We start from the raw sequence: 16,015 nt of genomic DNA, 5'->3' as shown, positions 1-16,015 counted from the left end.
GGATGTGTGTCCCTGAGCAAGACTCTTAACCACTAATTGTTCACACGCTTCTTGTGGCCAGCGAATCAGCTGGGTTGAGCTGAAAATACTGAATTTCCCTCACGTGAGGAAATGGGTATCTATTATTATTATTATTATTATGACCTGACGTGGCATTCAATGTAAAGTACCGATCCATTCACTCATCTCTCACCGTCTCTCTTTCTTCTTCTTCGTAGGGAAAAGCTGGCCGTTGCTCGTCTGCAGAGGGAAGTTGCACGGAGTAAGAGCGAAGGAACAATGGTAATGTACAGCTCCTCTGCAATCTGCTTGTAGCCAAAAAGCCTCCCCCTTATACACACACACACACACACACACATACACACGTACACACACGCAGGGGCGTCACAAGGGGGGGAAAGTGGGACTGAGTTACTAGGGTCCAAGGTGGAGGGGCCTTATACTTTAGCTATTGAAAAATAGCAGATATACAAGCTCACAGGTGCCGCGCTGCAAGCTTGTAGATCTGCTATTTTTGAAAAGTCGTGAAAATGTGTGCAAATCTTTCAATTTTGCTTCTGGGGGTCCTTCACTTGAAAAAGTTTGAGCACCACTGGCATAGAAACATAGGTTTTTCTAAACAAATTGAAATATTCAAAGACTTTCACAAAAGTTCACGATTTTTCAAAAACAGCATCTACAAGCTCGCAGCGTGGCACTCGGTGCCGTGCTGTGAACTTGTATATCTGCTGCAGTATTTGTAATAGTTAAAGCACAAAATAATGAGTAATAATGTGTTCCCAGTCTAAATGGGTTAAACCCCCTCCCCCTATGAAGAACATTCATGGGGGGCCCGCAGTGAATCCTTGTTACCCAGGGCCCAGAATTTGGTGTGACACCCCTGCACATACACACACACATACACACACGTACACACACATACACACACATACACACACATACACACACATGCACTCACTGTCAAGCTCTGCCAAGCCAAAGTCATCCTCTATTGTCTCAACACCATTCATCAAACCAAGAGGATATAGTGTTCAACTGTACCCTGGAGATGCTGCTCGGCACCCAATGTGTCACCTCACCGCAGTTTGATATTTCACCCTGCGTTCCTTCATTCAGTCCCTCCGTTTCTTTTGTGCGTCTCGCTCATTCAACTCTTGAATGATTTTTGCACTGATTTTTGCACTGATTTTTGACACTGCACTATTAGGTTGTTAGTGTTGGTAGTTTCTGAGTATTTTTGCTTTGTTTAACAATGACAGTGAGATACTTGTTTGCACTAACTAGCATTGACTGCTATGGTCTCTTTTGCAAGACACTTTATGTATATATACTTATATATTATTCGCCCCCCTCTATTGATGCACCTTCTCCTTATTGGTACTGTACTGCTCTTGTCTTTGTTTTGTTTTTTGTTTTTTTCCCTCTTATCTATCTTTCTTACGTCTCTGTAACTTTGTAAATAACTGTATACTGCTGTGCTACTACTGGACAACTAAATTTCCCCCTTGGGATAATAAAGGTATCTATCTATCTCTTGCATCATTTTCAGCCATTTTGTTTTCGGGGACAACTATAGTGTTCTTCTGCGGTGTTACAGTAAGCCCGATTTGTGCTTTAGTTGCATGACGGTGTTGCGCACCTAAAATAGCCACGGGCTTGTAGATCTGCACACAACCAAGTAGAGCAGGGGTCTTCAATGTTTTCAGGCCAAGGACCCCTTTGTTTAGAGAGAGATGAAGCAGGGACCCCCACAACCTTTTCATAGATTCCATATAGTTTCATTGTTTGACAGCACAATCATCAGTGTATTTTGGATTCATGTCAATTTGTGTTTTCAGATATTTAACCACGTGAACCGTAAATACTTAATAAACTTGACCTTTCACTCTGTACCAAACCTCTTTGCCGAAAATAGCCGAGCTGCGAGGCGTTGTGAGCTTGTAGATTGGCTAAAGTTCTCAGAATATGGACACTAGGGTGCAAGTGGTTAATATAAAAAAAGGCGAAAAAAGGTTTCTATCACACAAGGATTTGGAGGACCCCCTGTAGTAACTCTGAGGACCCCCTAGGGGTCCCGGACCCCCTGTTGAAGACCCCTGAAGTAGACTATATAAATCAGCCATTACTAAGCCGAGGGTTGAGTCACATCGTATTGCCAGATTTGCCACTTTATCGTAAAATGCTGAAAGGTCAAATTGAGGTCTACCTTGTGTACGGTGAACTTGCATTAGCATGTAAAATAGTCCGGGGGGAAGGTGTGTGTGCGCGCGTGTGTGTGCGCGCGTGTGTGCGTGCGTGCGCGTGTGTGTGTGTGTGAGAGAGAGAGATTGTGAGATTGTGAGCAAGTGTATAATGTACTGTACTTGTATGTACATGTGTGTTGTAGCCATGTGATGGAGTGATGCTCAGCTGATGGCAGCAGGCCCAACCACATTTAGACAACATTTCGGGAACAGGCTTAAGGCATCGATACACAAGGTTTGATCTAGCGATATGTGGGTCCAGAGGAGGGCCTCCGCTCCACCTCTGGTGTCACGTTGAACCACACGAGGCCTGGTTGTTACATCAGATACAGCGGTGGTGGTGGTACCGTAATAATCCATTGGAGGAGATGCGAGCACAAGGAAACTTGTTCACCTTTAGACAAAGTCTTTTTATTTCACCTTTTCTGACATGAGCATCATAGTGCGGGGCGTTAAGGGGAGAAAATGCTAATTTTGGCAAATCAGTCTATAATCGCCACGTTTTGCACAGATGTAGCCCAAGGCATGATGCTGAATCCATTGCAAGCATTTGTTTTGCACAAAAAAACATTCCTTGGGCTACAAATGGCCACAGAAAATGATGGTAGTAACTCTGAGGACTCCATAGGGGTCCCAGACCCCCTGTTGAAGACACTTGCTGTAGGGCAAGTGGTTCCCAAACCTTTTAGCTCAAAACCCAAAAGAGAAATCTGACATTTGCCCGGGACCCAAACTAGTGAAAACAGCAGATCTACAAGCTCACAACGTGTTGCTTCACGCCGCATTGTGAGCTTGTAGATCGCCTATTTTCACTACTTTTTAAACATTTGTGTTCTAATTTATGGAAAATGTAGCTTTTTTGGGGAATGTTTTTTTTTTTTATAATGTTTTGATATAATAATAATAAAAACAAAATGTAGGAAACCAAAAAACGAAAGGGACCCAAGAAAATGTGTTCCGCGACCCACAAATGGGTCCCGACCCAGTGTTTGGGAAGCAGCGCTGTTGCAGCTCCTTGGAGATTCTCCTTCCCGTGAACCCTGTATGAACCTCCCTGCATCGCCATGGAGAACGCTGGAGTCATGGGGAGTGTGGCATTAGTGGCATTTTCCTCAGTGTGTGTGTGTGTGTGTGTGTGTGTGTGTGTGTGTGTGTGTGTGTGTGTGTGTGTGTGTGTGTGTGTGTGTGTGTGTGTGTGTGTGTGTGTGTGTGTGTGTGTGTGTGTGTGTGTGTGTGCGTGCACGAAGGAGAGTGGGTTCATTCAGTGTCAATTTCCACAGCGTGTGGATGTGGACAGATGGAATGCGACCCCCCCGCCCCCACCCCCCAGCCTGCAGACCCCCAGGTTCCGATGCATGACCGATCGTCACATCACAGTCATGTGGCGACCACTGTTTATCTCAGGACAAGACAGGGACATGCAGAGAATGTTAGAGAGGCAGGGGCTGACATTTCCAAAAGGGCCTTTTGGTGGAAGTATTGACAATTGATGCCACACTGAACTGAAGCAAAATCAAGTCAGTACTGGAGATGGGGCGTAACGGCATGGATTTCTACACGGAGGGCGCTTTTCGACCAGCAAAGTACCAGTTCAGGTTCTTTCTCCCGCCTATGGGATGAACCAGAGGTGAGCTTTTCCACCGAGAACCGAGAGTTGGTTCCGAACCGTAAAAGTTGGTTTGGAACGGGAACCACAAAATCCTTGGTTCCTCTGGTTCAATCTGGTTCAATCTGGTGGAAACGTAAGTCGGTTCGCGGCCGGTTCGCAAGAACGAACCAAGGTTCCCAAAACGTTGAACAGCACTGGTTCTTGAACCAAGGTTCTTTTGGTAGAAAAGGCCCCAGAGAAGGCAATTATTTCTACATAAGATGCTGCATTCTACTGTAGTTCTAGGAGAGTTTGGACTTTGGACAAGGCATTTCTCTTGAATGCTGCCTTCAGGTATGGCATAGAAAGAGGGGCATTTGCATTTCTTTCACCATAGTACCAGTAAGACTCCCTAATCGGGAGATAATATCGGCATTTTATGTGAGCTGCAGTGGAGGGGGTCCTCCACTGGGGGCGTCACCACTTTTGCATCCGTTCTGGAGCACGAGGAGTGGGTTGTCCCCGGGAATTCCCCGTGAGCAGCCCCGTTGGGGTGGTCATTTGGTCATTTTTGCACATTTGGTCATTTTTTACACTTGGGGGTCCCCCAGGGAGCTGGGGGTCCCTGGGGCTCGGGGGGTCCTTGGAGGTTGTAGTTTGGCAGGCAAGGAGTGTGTGTGCAAAATGTGGCATGGATCGGGTCAACGGTTGCGGAGATATGAGCAGGGAAAAAGTGTGACGTGTGACGTGTGACCACATTTGGTCATTTTTTACATCTGGGGGTCCCCCAGGGACCTGGGGGTCCCTGGGGCTCCGGGGGTCCTTGGAGGTTGTAGTGTGGCAGTCAAGGAGTGTGTGTGCAAAATTTGGCATGGATGGGGGCAACGTTTGTGGAGATATGAGCAGGGCAATAGTGTGACGGACGGACTGACTCACCCACGGACAGCCTGTGGAGGTTTTGGTAGTAAATGCGACCTACGGTCGCAATAAACTGCAGTCGGTCTGGAGAGGGCACTTTTTTTTACAGAAGGGTAAAAGGGCAGGGGCTATGTATGTCTTTGTGTGCACGTGCCTGGTATGCGTGTGTGTGTGATTCCAGGTCAGGACCACAGACCACACCACGACTTGTCAGCACATCCTCCGGTCACACTAATTCTCCTGCCCCGTGCACTACCCCCCACACACACACACACACACACACACACATTCACCCCCTCCAACCCACCTGACTGAACTCTAAACAGCAAACAGGAGGAACAGGCCGATATCAGGCCGTACTGTACTGTATATACGGGTCTCCTTCCGCTCTCAATCTCGTGCAGCGGATATCATGCTAACCGTTTACTGTGGATTAATTGTGGAAGTGGGTGAGTGTGTGTGTGTGTGTGTGTTTGGATGAGCGAATGTGCACGTATGTGTGTGTGTGTGTGTGAAGCGTGTTCGATGTGGACGAGTTATCTGTGCCAGACAGGAGGGGAGGGGGGGGGGGGGGATCTGTGTGGTAGAGAAAGCGGGTGAGAAGAATAAAGAAGGGAGAAGGTGGGGGAAGACAGGGGCGTCACAAGGGGGGGGAGTGGGACTGAGTTACTAGGGCCCAAGGTGGATTAATTATTTTATACTTTAGCTATTGATAAATGCCACGCTGTGAGCTTGTAGATCTGCTATTTTCAAACAATTGTGAAAATGTGTGCAAATCTTTGAATATATGTATTTTTTAAGCGAACATTTGTAACTCAAATTTTGCTTCTGGGGGGGTCCCTGGAACTAAATATTTTGAGATGGGAAAGGATTTGAAATATTCAAATGTTCAAGATTTTTCAAAAATAGCAGATCTACAAGCTAGCAGTGCCGCGCTGTGAGCTTGTATATCTGCTATTTCTGCAATAGTTAAAGCACAAAATAAGGATTCACGAAATTCTATACTGTATCAAACTTGAAAGACTTAGATTCTCCCTCAGAGGTTCCTTGGAATCCTTCCACAAAACGTGGCAGCCCGTGCTGGACTACATCGGCACGCTCACGATCACAAACGAAGTTAACGTAAGCAATTTACCCCGAGTGAGAGGACATTATGCTCTGATAATGTCCTGTGTTAGGGTGTTATCGGACGAGGCGAAGCCGAGTCCGATAACACCCTAACACAGGACATTATCAGAGCATAATGTCCGACCCCGAGTGGTAAATAGCTTTTCTACCACTTTTTCCCTTATACATGAAAGAAAACACATAGTTGTAACTTGCAAGGATCTTAAGTTACAATCATTATTGCCTATAAAACTTCCGCGAGACAGCAGATAGTTCCACCAACAACATCTTCTACTCACCAACAGATGGCGCCAACTCCATACTAATCCATGCGTCTAGCTTACAGCTAAGCTAACGTCAGTTAAAAGCACCGTTCCGGCCGTAAATAGAGGCTGTTCGCTTCCAGAAAGGCATAGGTTCAGAGAAAAGGGGCTTTAAAGTTGGCGGATTGCATTGGATCCAAATAAATCGGCGACGATAGTACGCACGTTAGTAAACATAGGACCGCTGCGACCTTCATTTGTTGGTTGGGGGAAAGGTGTTCCGACTACCTCCTGAAGTCCCCGGATGTACACTGAGGCGCATTGATCTCCTCACACAACTTTGCGGCAGTTGTCCTCTCATAACCTCCGGAATTTAGCCAATCAGAATCCAGTATTTGAACACGTGACTCGAAAAAGTGGTAGAAAATAACAATTAACCTGAGCAGAGACCCCCCCCCCCCCCCATCCTCATGTGTTTCCCTCTGTCTTTTGTCTTGTCCTGGTTGAAAGTGTGAATGGGATTTTGCAACTGTATGTTTTTGTTTCATTTGTGTGTTCTCTTTATTTTATTGAATCTTTATACACTAACTTTCAATGTTGAATATGTAAAATAAGTGCAGTTTACATTTGTTATATTACTTATTACGATGCCTTCTACTATTCCTGCCAAAAATGAATAAAGAGATTTGTAAAAAAAAAAAAAAAGCACAAAATAAGGCGTAATAATCTGTTCCCAGTCTAAATGTGGTTAAACCCCCTGCTCCCCCTATGAAGAACATTCATGGGGGGGGGGGGGGGGGGGGGCCACAGTGAATCCTTGTACCCAGGGCCCAGAATTTGGTGCGACACCCCTGGGGGTATAGATATTGCTAAAGCTCCGTTCGAAATTGGGATTAACCCCCTCGCACATACACCCCGCCCCCAGAGTCCCTTCTTTCTCTCTCTCTCTCTCTCTCTCTCTCTCTCTCTCTCTCTCTCTCTCTCTCTCTCTCTCTCTCTCTCTCTCTCTCTCTCTCTCTCTCTCTCTCTCCTACATTCCTGGGGGGCCGTGTGGCTCTGGCACGGTGCTTTAACAGTAATGAAAAGCAGAGAGCTGCATCAAGGAGATAATTGTCAAAGTGCTGGCCATGTGTGAAGTGTGAACTGCACACTGACTGTGGCCCTGGAGGAACCCTCTCTCTCTCTCTCTCTCTCTTCACCAGGGGCGTCGCACCAAATCCTGGGCCCTGGGTTCAAGGATTCACTGCGGGCCCCCCATGAATGTTCTCCATTTAGACTGAAAACGCATTATTAAGCATTATTTTGTGCTTTAACGATTTAAAAATAGCAGATACCGGTATACAAGCTCACAGCGCAGCACCGAGTGCCGCACTGCGAGCTTGTAGATCTGCTATTTTTAACCCATGTTTCTATGTCAGCGGTGCTCAAACCTTTTCATGTGAAGGACCCCCAAAATTATATGTATTTGGCTACGGACCCCCATCTCAAAATATGTAGTTCCAGGGACCCCCCCAGAAGCAAAATTTGAGTTACAAATGTTCACTTAGAAAATACATATATTCAAATATTTGCACACATTTTCACGACTTTTCAAAAATAGCAGATCTACAAGCTCGCAGCGCGGCACTCGGTGCCGCGCTGTGAGCTTGTATATCTGCTATTTTTCAATAGCTAAAGTATAAAATAATTAGGGCCCCTCCACCTTGGACCCTGGTAACTCAGTCCCACTTTCCCCCCCACCTTGTGACGCCCCTGCTCACCACCCCCCACTTCCCTGCCCGTCTCTCTCTCTCCCCAAGCACCCCCGTACCCCCCCCCCCCCCCCCCTCCCCCTACCCAGTCCCCAAACTCTCCGCCTGCCAAGGATCTAACAGAGAGAGACCAGATTAAAAATCCATGGACTGTTTTGAAGTATCTACCTCCTCTGGTATATCTGATGCCTCTCTTTGTGAGCCTTTTATGCGTTCTTTGCCTCTGTCTTCTTCTTATTCTGTAGCCATTAGAGTTCTCTCTATATCAGGGGTCTTCGACAGGGGGTCCGGGACCCCTAGGCGGTCCTCAGAGTTACTACAGGGGGGTCCTCCAAATCTTTGTGTGATAGAAACCTTTTTCCCCTCCTTTTTTATAATATCTATTGAACCCTAGCGTCCATATTCTGAGAAGCTCACAACGCCTCGCGCTGCGAGGCGTTGTGAGCTTGTAGATTGGCTATTTTCGGCAAAGAGGTTTGGTGTAGAGGGGGAAAAAGAGCAGACTGAGCACGGAGTGAAAGTTCAACTTTATTAAGTATTGACGGTTCAGTGGTTAAATATCTGAAAACACAAATTGACAAGAATCGAAAAAAACACTGATGATCACGCTGTCAAACAATGAAACTATATGGAATCTATGAGACGGTGGGGGGGTCCCTGCTTAATCTCTCTCCAAACTCTATGTAACCTGACTAGGGAGAGACAGAGAGAGAGGACACACACAGACAAACAGAGAGCTGTGGGCTGCCACTCCAGTGGGCTTTATTTTGCTGAGTAGCCCTGTGGGGACTTGTTACATCGTTGTAGCATTACGACTGTATTGTGTCGGGGAAAAGAATGCCCAAAACGCATCTTTATGATTGTGTGTGGCAACTGACTGGAGCACACAGGCGCGATTGTAGTCTCTGGTCCATGCTAGCACGGTTATACTGCCTTCAGTGTAAATGAGGACTGTATAAACAACAGCTCTGTTAACTGGCTGAGAGGGGGCGTGTGCTTTTAATTGGACCTCCTGTTGTGAAACGCTGTGGCTGCAGCCAGCCAGGCCCTTAAGCACAAAACTCTTTTGTTATGGATCATTTGGAGGAATTGCCTCAAACTTTTCGAGGTATTTCAGTGTTCAGGCTGGCTTAAGGTGCTGAGTTGTGCAGAGCGGGTGTTGTTGCATGGGTGGCTATAGCTTCGTTGTAAATAATGATGACCACACATGATGGGTTATTAGTTAGAACAGGGGTCTTCGACGTTCTCAGCCCAAGGAGGACCCCTTAGTTGAGAGAGAGAGAGAGAGAGAGAGAGATGAACCAGGAAGGGACCCCCACTACCTTTTCATAGATTCCATATAGTTTAATCGTTTGGCAGCACGATCATCGGTGTATTTTGGATTCATGTCAATTTGTGTTTTCAGATCCGTCAATACATTATAAACTTGACCTTTCACTCTTTACTTAGTCTGCTCTTTTTCCCCTCTACACCAAACCTCTTTGCCGAAAATAGCCGATCTACAAGCTCACAACGCCTCGCAGCGTGAGGCGTTGTGAGCTTGTAGATCTGCAATTTTGGCTAAAGTTCTCAGAATATGGACGTTAGGGTTAACGTGGTTAATATAAAAAAGGAGAAAAAAAAACTTTCTATCACACAAAGATTTAGAGGACCCCCTGTAGTAACTCTAACCGTTGAAGACCCCTGAAGTTAGAGAGTTGGTGCAGTAACTGGCCTTAATGGTTCTTAAATATTAAGCATGAGGAGTATCCATCGCGCCTCTAGCCTAGTTCAGGCCGGTCCAGTGCATCTCAGGAACAGGACTTGAATGTATAGAAGGAGCGTACTGGAGCAAACACAGACTTTTAGAGCCTTTTTTATTAATACAGGGTGCAGGCAAGAGTGGTTCTTAAATATTACTAAATGCACTTTTGGCCACCTCTATAAGGAGCGTGGTCTTTTGGAACCTCGGAATGCGGAAAACCATCCAGGTATTTGATGGATTTGAGGAAGGGCCTCAAACACAGCGTCCAGTCTCTCTTCCCCAACAAACCTGGCCCTGTCCGCCTCTCTCCCGTCAAACCTCTCATTCAGAGCGCCTGCATCGCCTGTAGGTTTTCCCCTGGAATTCCTCAACGCCTCGCCCTCAGAGAGGCGTGGTGCAGGGCAGGGTCGCCCTGTTTTCCCTCGCCCCTTTTGATGCCACACCGAACCCCTGATCGAAAGTCAGTCGAAAGGGCAGGATGCTGGGTTTCCTGTCGGGGGTTGTGGGGGGTTGGGGGAGCAAACAAAAATCTTGAAAATGTTCCAAGTGTAGGCTTGTAAAGGCAACACAAGCTTCTGCTGCTGAGGAACCAGGCTGTCCCATTAAAAAAGGCCATTTAAAAAACGCCGGGTGCGATTACAACCGCTGGAAACGGCTGTCTAAACAACGTGGGAAAATAAACGCGCTCGCTTTTGCGAGAAACCAGCTTTATTTTTCTTTGGCTTTGTTGGACACACCGTGCTATCCGAGACCCTTATAGGCAAATAATGAACCTCACACATAGATTCACATACACGGCAAACATCCTGAGAGTTAATTTAACCCTGAAAGAGAGCGAATGGTCCCGTAAACCTGTCTTTTTTCCCTTCTCAGAATAACATTAGCACTCAGGATTTTGCTGTGCACACACTATTTTCCTTTCCGATGAATTACTGTGTTTGATGAGTTAATGCAGTGGTTCTCAACCTTTTCAGGCAGAGACCCCCAAAACAATCATTTTTGAACTGGGGACCCCCCCCCCCCCCACCCTGACGAGCACTAAGAGTTGAGGCATTACATTTTGTATAACATGGTTCTTTTGTGAAAATAGCAGATCTACATGCTCATGTAGATCGGCTATTTTCACAATTTCAGCTTCTAATATTTGACAATTTTGGACAATGTTAAATTTATCATTTCAGAGGTACAGTATTTAAAATCCTTAAATTGTCACTTTAGAAATGTGCAGATAGCCTCTATACACTTAAACTTTATGTTGGTTTGTTTTCTGTTGAGTGAGAACGTGAGATGAGTGAGATGTTGCACATTAAGTTAATCATCTGGGGATAATTTGGGGACCCCCCTGGGGGTCCCGACCCACAGGTTGAGAACCACTGAGTTAATGCACGGGTGAGGCGTGAATTTGCAGAGACCTGTGCAGTGTGCGTCAACCTCACTTGCGTGACTTGCTCCCAATAAGAAATGTCTGTGGTTTCATTCACTGGTTCTCAACATCTGGTATGGTGACCACCAAGCTGTCCAAATGGACCTGTAAGGAACCATTTGGTAGATAAGGGTTGTAGATTAGGGTCCCGAAGATAGAACAAAAAAGCTTAAGGGTTTTCTCGTCGTTTAATTCATGTGGAGTTGAACACAGTTATGATCAGAGGAGAGTAATTGTATATGTGCATATGGAAGAGCCAGTCTGGCCCTGGTGCCGAGATGCATAGCAGCTATTTCTGCCCATAAGACGCATTCCCCTTATCTCACAGTCCACAAGATTGTACGTGTCACAGTGCATAACATTACATTATATGAGACATAGGCTACCATTAACCACTTAATCCCGATACTGTATATACTTTGCTGACCAGGGACCCCCAGGAGTCTATATCAGGCCCCCCTCTGTATTTCCATCTCACCAAATCCCTTCGCCAAAAATAGCTGATCTACAAGCTTATATATCGTCACTGTCGGGCAGATAACTCGTATCTCCAAGTTTCAAATCAGCCCTGCTTCATCATACAAGACGTGACAGTAAACTAGTGAAAACAGAAGATCTGCAAGCACACAACGACTATTTTCACTAGTAGCAGATCACTATTTTAAATTATTTTTAAAACAATAAATACGAAACGAACGGTTGTCGGGTTTCCACCTGACAACAACGATGTATAACATGTTGTTTTCCAGCGTGCTTGCTATTCTGGCCGAATGTTTTGCCTATCATGACATTCCCAGAATAGGGACGCACGCTGAGGGTTAATGTGATTAAGTAGTATACTACTCCTTTCTGAATGAAGTACTCCAATTCAGTATATTGAAGGGTTATTTAAAGAGGGGGCTTTGAAGGACACACAGAGAAAGGCTTGAGTGATCAGTGCTTCTCTCCTCTCCTCCAGGCCTGGGGGACTCGCCGTACTGCTGTGTAATCAGATAGAGCTGATAACCTGGCAGCGCAGGGAGCAGGGGCGTCACAAGGGGGGAAGAAAGTGGGACTGAGTTACCAGGGCCCAAGGTGGTGGAGGGGCCTTCATTATTTTATACTTTAGCTATTGAAAAATAGCAGATATACAGAAAAGTCGTGAAAATGTGCGCGAATCTTTGAATCTTTTAAAATCTCTTAAGCGAACATTTGTAACTAAAATCTTGCTTCTAGGGGGGGTCCCTGGAACAAAATATTTTGAGATGGGGGGTCCGTGGCCAAATACATATCATTTTGGGGGTCCTTCATATGAAAAGGTTTGAGCACCACTGACATAGAAACATAGGTTTTTCCAAAAAAAAAAACTTAGAAGGATTTGCAGATTTTCATGATTTTCCAAAAATAGCAGATCTACAAGCTCGCAGCGCGGCACTCGGTGCCGCGCTGTGAGCTTGTAGATCTGCTGTTTTTCAATAGTTAAAGCACAAAATGTGAGTGAATCCTTGTGCCCAGGGCCCAGAATTTGGTGCGACACCCCTGGCCGCGAGCTATAGTAGTCCAGGCTATCGCAGGAGTTGGATTGAGAGCCGCGGCGTCGCCTTTGTCCTTGTGGATCGAGATCCATCGCTGAGGGACGTTCGCGGGCGGAGGCGTCTCTGACAGCTGTTTGGAGGGACCGTGGTGTGACAGTGACAGCCCAGCGGTCTGGGGACCCCCAGGGTGGGGTGGGGTGGGGGGCTCAGGTGCTGTCTCTGCAGATTGGGCTTATCAGCCGCGGACAGGACCGAGGGGCCGAGATGGGGGTCCCACCAGGCGGTTGGTTCAGCACATTCACTGGGGTGACGAGCAGCTGACAGCCGGGCCCAAATCGCATCTCCACATACTGGCTCCGTTTCACCCAGTAGTCTCTTGAGCACGTGAAGTGGCGTGTGTGTGTGTGTGTGTGTTCGCGCACGTCGGTTGGTGGTATTGGATGGGAGGCGGTGGGCAGGGGGGAGTTGCATTGGCAATGATAAATGGGCCACTCACATGATTTAGCATATCCTGCGGTGTGTGTGTGTGTGTGTGTTGTGTGTATGATGTCCTTTAGTGCCAGTGGCTGTATGAGAAAGAAGTGAGCCTGCACTCTAACGTAGTGGTGGCCCTGTGTGATAATTGAATTGATGAAGCCCTTGGGGGGACGCGGGGACCTCTAGTGAATGACACACTGTTTGGGTTCACAGACATATTTTCATGAGATAAGTCATCTCAAAGGAACACCACACGCTTTGATGAATGGCTTCTCACAGTGCGATCTTTGTCCGCTTACCATTCACTCACAGTGTGATCTTTGTCCTGTTATCATGCACTTAAAGTGTGATCTTTGTTGTCCGCTTACCATTCACTTACAGTGTGTTCTTTGTCCGGTTACCATTGGGGAAATCTCGCTCTTTCGACAACGCAACATTTGGACAACGGAGCGTCGGCAGGTCAGCGACTCACCCCATGGAGGTTAGGGTTAGGGTTAGGTTTGGTTTGGTCGTTGAAAAGATGACAGAAACAGCGAAACAGCAACACGCTCACGTTACGATTCACTTAAAGCAATGATTCTCAACCTGTGGGTCGGGATCCCCAGAGGGGATCCCGATTATTTTTGGTGGGGTCTCCAGATGTTTAGCTAAATGTTAATATTGTTTTCTCACTCAACAGTAAACAGACCAACATACAGTATTAGTGTATCTGCACATTTCTAAAGTGACAATTTAAGGACTTTTAGTAGATCTGGTCAAACATTGGTCAAATTGTCAAATATTAGAGGCAGAAATTGTGAAAATAGCAGATCTACAAAACGCGAGGCGTTGTGAGCATGTACATTGGCTATTTAACAACTGGAATAGATAAGAGTCAAACTAAATGTAATGCCAACTCCTACAATTCCAAGTGCTTGTGCAGGGTGCTTGTGTGGGTTCCCAGTTCAAATATGATTATTTTGCGGGTCGCGGCCTGAAAAGGTTGAGAACCACTGACTTACAGCACCTTGTGATCTTAGTCCTGTTAATGTTCACTTACAGTGTGATCTTAGTCCTGTTAATGTTCACTTACAGTGTGATCTTAGTCCTGTTAATGTTCACTTACAGTGTGATCTTAGTCCTGTTAATGTTCACTTACAGTGTGATCTTAGTCCTGTTAATGTTCACTTACAGTGTGATCTTAGTCCTGTTAATGTTCACTTACAGTGTGATCTTAGTCCTGTTAATGTTCACTTACAGTGTGATCTTAGTCCTGTTAATGTTCACTTACAGTGTGATCTTAGTCCTGTTAATGTTCACTTACAGTGTGATCTTAGTCCTGTTAATGTTCACTTACAGTGTGATCTTAGTCCTGTTAATGTTCACTTACAGTGTGATCTTAGTCCTGTTAATGTTCACTTACAGTGTGATCTTAGTCCTGTTAATGTTCACTTACAGTGTGATCTTAGTCCTGTTAATGTTCACTTACAGTGTGATCTTAGTCCTGTTAATGTTCACTTACAGTGTGATCTTAGTCCTGTTAATGTTCACTTACAGTGTGATCTTAGTCCTGTTAATGTTCACTTACAGTGTGATCTTAGTCCTGTTAATGTTCACTTACAGTGTGATCTTAGTCCTGTTAATGTTCACTTACAGTGTGATCTTAGTCCTGTTAATGTTCACTTACAGTGTGATCTTAGTCCTGTTAATGTTCACTTACAGTGTGATCTTAGTCCTGTTAATGTTCACTTACAGTGTGATCTTAGTCCTGTTAATGTTCACTTACAGTGTGATCTTAGTCCTGTTAATGTTCACTTACAGTGTGATCTTAGTCCTGTTAATGTTCACTTACAGTGTGATCTTAGTCCTGTTAATGTTCACTTACAGTGTGATCTTAGTCCTGTTAATGTTCACTTACAGTGTGATCTTAGTCCTGTTAATGTTCACTTACAGTGTGATCTTAGTCCTGTTAATGTTCACTTACAGTGTGATCTTAGTCCTGTTAATGTTCACTTACAGTGTGATCTTAGTCCTGTTAATGTTCACTTACAGTGTGATCTTAGTCCTGTTAATGTTCACTTACAGTGTGATCTTAGTCCTGTTAATGTTCACTTACAGTGTGATCTTAGTCCTGTTAATGTTCACTTACAGTGTGATCTTTGTCCCGGGGCCGCACAAAACAACACAAATTCAAACGTGGTTTATGTTAAAGGAGCCCCTCTGTTTGCTTTAAATGCACTGTACTATATCTTTCTGTGACTCATTTGAGCCCTCATTTCAGAGGAATTGTGTGCACGTGCGCCAGACAGCCTCCACAGCCTCCCCCTGTTACACGTTCATCTGGTGCACGCACGCACACACACACACACGCACGCACGCACGCACGCACGCACGCACGCACGCACGCACGCACGCACGCACGCACGCACGCACGCACGCACGCACACACACACACACACACACACACACACACACACACACACACACACACACACACACGCACGCGCACGCTAGGGCATTCACAAATAGTGATTTTTAGACCTCGACCTCAAAGTATTCGAATAGTCGAATATTCGACAGGATTGTCCAAACTGTCAAATATTAAGTAAGCAAGAGGCGAACGTTGCGAGGCGTTATGAGCATGTAGATCTGCTATTTTCACAATATTTATCTGTGGAACCGAGTCACATTAAATGTAATACCTACAATTCCAAGTGCTTGTCAGGGTGGGGGTCCCCTAGGGTGGATCTTAAATTACCTTTTTTAGATTTTCTTGAGTCTCACCCCCCAATTATGTTCCAATGTACAAAAAAATGCTTTGGTTAAAATTTGGTTGAATTTCAAGCATATTTAGAGGTAGCTCAATCAAGTCAAAGATTGTACATTTTATTGGTCAAAATCGAATTGCACTGCAGGCACATTTAAGTTATACATTACACATTATTCTTATACTAAGCACAGAAATTATATTTTTTAAGCTTACAAATCTAAACACAAATCTGATTACA

General features: G+C 45.5%; 1 pseudogene across 1 annotated transcript in view; it reads left to right on the top strand.

Annotated features, from left to right (window-relative positions):
- The window catches only part of LOC308279947, a 259,776-nt pseudogene that overhangs the window by 134,758 nt on the left and 109,003 nt on the right, over positions 1-16,015 (top strand). Inside the window, exon 3 of the transcript in view lies at positions 219-282. The product of the transcript in view is annotated as an uncharacterized misc_RNA (transcript). The remainder of the gene's footprint in view (positions 1-218; positions 283-16,015) is intronic.

This window comes from Nannobrachium achirus, assembly GCF_963921795.1.
Source record: "Nannobrachium achirus genome assembly, chromosome: 24".
Lineage (NCBI taxonomy): Eukaryota > Metazoa > Chordata > Actinopteri > Myctophiformes > Myctophidae > Nannobrachium > Nannobrachium achirus.
This window is presented reverse-complemented; position numbering and strand designations above follow the sequence as displayed.